Raw genomic sequence first — 3,551 nt, forward strand, 5'->3', positions numbered from 1 at the left:
AGCAACATGGATTCAATTGAATTTCAATTCATATCTTTGTGTAAGGGTTGTCATCAATTACCAAAAAGGGAGAGATTAAAAGCTCTAGTTTGGTTTTGGTGAATTGATGAAACCCTAAGTGCTAACCTAGTTTATCAAGTAATCATGAGATAGGTAGCACATTCCAAGGGATGAAGCAAATGAAGATCACAACGTGATGATGGCGATGCCATGGTGATAATCAAGTGCTTGAACTTGAAAAGAAGAAAGAGAAAAACAAAAGGCTCAAGGCAAAGGTATAAATTATAGGAGCTATTTTGTTTTAGTGATCAAGACACTTAGAGAGTGTGATCACATTTAGGTTTGATAGCTGTACCATTAAGAGGGGTGAAACTCGTATCGAAATGCGGCTATCAAAGTGCCACTAGATGCTCTAACTCATTGCATATGCATTTAGTATCTAGTGGAGTGCTAACACCCTTGAAAATGTTTGTGAAAATATGCTAACACATGTGCACAAGGTGATATACTTGGTGGTTAACACATTGGAGCAAGGGTGAAGAAGATAGAGATGAAAAGGAGTTAGTTACACTGGTCACGCAGTGACCGGATGCTGGTCTCGGAAGGACTGATGCGTCTGGTCAGTGGTAGCGCAAAGACGCTGGCGTCGGTAATCGACTGGACGTTGGGTCACTGAGTGACCGGGCGCTGAAGGGTTGCATCCGGTCATGTTGATGTGGCAACACATAGTGAGGTAGGTGACTGACTGGATGTTGGCTGTGTCCAATCAAGTGTGACCGGACATGTCCGGTCGAGAAATGTCATCTCTAGATGCTTACTGGAAACAACCGGACACTGGGGTTCAACGTTCGGTCACTCTTAGCTGCGGTGTCCGATCATCACATGACCATTGAGATCAGGCGATCGTGTTTGAAGAGAGGGGACATGTGGCATGCATCACGTGACCGGACACTGAAGACCAGCGTCCGGTCAATATGACCGGAGCATCCGATCACCCCATGTTGTGCCTAGTGAAGGGGTACAACGGCTCTATTTCATGGGGGCTTCTATTTAAGCCCTATGGCTAGCTCAAGCTCATTCTCTTGGCCATTTGCATTGACATTGCAACCTTATGAGCCTAGCCAAAGCCCTCCCACTCATCTTCATCATTGATTCATCATCTTTGTGAGATTAGGAGAGAATCCAAGTGCATTACTTGAGTGATTGCATCTAGAGGCACTTGGTGTTCGTGTTTCGCTGTGGGATTCACTTGTTACTCTTGGTGGTTGCTGCCACCTAGATGGCTTGGAGCAGTGAGGATTATCGAGCGGAGAGTGGTGATTGTCTCCGGCTCCGATCGTGGTGATTGTGAGGGGTTCTTGACCTTTCCCTAGTGGAGAGCCAAAATATACTCTAGTGGATTGCTCATGACTTATGTGATCCTCATCTTGTGTTGGTTGTGCGGCACCCTATTGAGGGTTTGGCGTGTGATGCCAATTAGTGCGTGAACCTCCAAGTGAGTGAATTGCCACAATGAGGAGTAGCTTGCCGGCAAGCAAGTGAACCTCGGTAAAAAATCATTGTGTTCATCATTTGATTCCGAGGTGATTGGTCTTCATTGTTATTCATTCTTGTGATTGATTGGCTCCTTCCTCGACACGATGATATAACCTTCTTGCTCACTCTCTTTATATTATCGCAAACTAGTTGTCAAACTCTTTAGTGTAGCTAGTAGTAAGAGCTTGTTAGTTTGGTTAGTGTGACTCTTTAGTTAGCCTTTGAGAGCACACTAACTTATTGTAGTGACATAGCTATTGTGTGGATAGAAACTATATCAACTAGAATTATGGTAGGTGGCTTGCAATTTAGGCTAGCGCAACACTTGCTTCGCCTCATAATTGTTTAACTGGTTTGCTAAGTGTTGTTGTAGAAATTTTTATTAGGCTATTCACCCCCCCTCTAGCCATTAGGACCTTTCAATTGTGAATATCGATAAGATTTGCAGTTTCTAGATCTTTCGATTGCCCTAAAACCTTACCTTTGTCGGATGGAGGAACAGCAACAGCCAACTGAGCTATTTGTGATTCTATCATTTTATTAAAGGTATGCTGGTTTTTAATGGCAGAAGCAAAGTTATCCATTCTATTATTTATATTCTCTAGAATTTTATCATTGGTATCTACCTTTCTAGATAATCCCTCCATAAGTTTGGATTGGCCAGCAATTAATTCTCTCAAGAGTGGTTGATTGAAATTATTAAAATTATTACCTTGATAGTTACCTTGGTAGTTCGGTCTTTGTTGTTGATTCCATCCTTGATTCTACTGAAGACGAAAGTAGTTGTTGTTGACAAAGTTCACCTCCTCTTGGGTTTCAGTACATCTGTTTTCTGAATGCTCAATGTTTCCACACACTTCACATGTCATGCGAGAATCATAAATATCCATGACTTCTTGCTTCTCATTGGCTCGATCTTCAAGCTTCTTCATTAGCAGGTCTATCTTGGCAGATAACATGTCTACCTCTTTGAGTTGATGCATACCTCCACCCCTCTGGTGGGTTTGAACACGTTCTTCATTCCAACCTTGATTGGAGGCCATTTTCTCCACAAGAGCTGTTGTAGCTAGTATGGTGAGTGATAGGAATGCATCTCCAGTAGCAGCATCCATAGTCTCATGGGTACTGTTGGTCAACCCGTGGTAGAAAGTCTGCATGAGTAGCCAATTCTCCATCCCATGATGGGGACATTTTGATATGTGATCTTGAAAGCGTTCCCATGCCTCAGGGACAGATTCATCATGTTGTTGCTAAAAGCTTGAGAGTCTCCCACGCAGAGCATTGGTCTTGCCTATAGAAAAGAACTTTGCTAGGAATACAGTGGAGCAGTGTAACAACCCGTGGATTTGCATGTAATGAAAAACCCAACTTTTTAATTTTTTTCTTAAACATTGCTTGTTGTTGTGTTGCATGTGGTTTGTAGGTCAACTAAGTCAACCTTCAAACCTTCTTATCTTGTTTCTCCAAAAACTAATCATATAAATTATTCTGCAACTTAAATAAACCTCTTACTTGTGTTGGTCAACTCTCGGTCAACACATGTATAATTCTCTCACGTTCCAAATACAAAACACTCCTACCAATAATTACACCTTTACAACTTAAATTGTGCTAGCTCCCTCTCACCTAATTTAAATATTTCTACAATAATAATAAGATGCATTTCATATAGTATAACGTGCATGATGATGTGCTAGGCCTGATTTGGATTTTCTCGGGCTTTATTGAATGTGTGAGCAGATGAATTTGAGCTGTTACTCAAATTCATTTAAAAAACTATTTTATCTAAAAAGACTAACCCAGAAGCCACAACCATCACCAGGCTTAGCGCGTTTCCCATCCCTTGCTGCCTGCACGTAATAAGGGCCGGCCATTTCCTTCATCACGTTGTAAGCTCGTGGAGCAAACATGCAACCACCGCTCATGCATGGTGAGCATGGCCCACACGTCTGCCTCTGCTTGCCTATGCTCGGTACAGCCATACAGACGGCCCAACCCAAGCAGCGCTCGTCAAC

At 42.4% G+C, this 3,551-nt stretch overlaps 1 non-coding gene across 1 annotated transcript; it reads left to right on the forward strand.

The window, feature by feature from the left end:
- The first annotated feature begins 2,709 nt into the window (after positions 1–2,709).
- Positions 2,710–2,818, forward strand: LOC136540968 (small nucleolar RNA R71). The gene has a single exon (XR_010780085.1). It is a non-coding gene; the product is annotated as a small nucleolar RNA R71 (small nucleolar RNA).
- The last annotated feature ends 733 nt before the right edge of the window (positions 2,819–3,551 follow it).

Source organism: Miscanthus floridulus, chromosome 2 (assembly GCF_019320115.1).
Source record: "Miscanthus floridulus cultivar M001 chromosome 2, ASM1932011v1, whole genome shotgun sequence".
In the NCBI taxonomy this organism is placed as follows: domain Eukaryota; kingdom Viridiplantae; phylum Streptophyta; class Magnoliopsida; order Poales; family Poaceae; genus Miscanthus; species Miscanthus floridulus.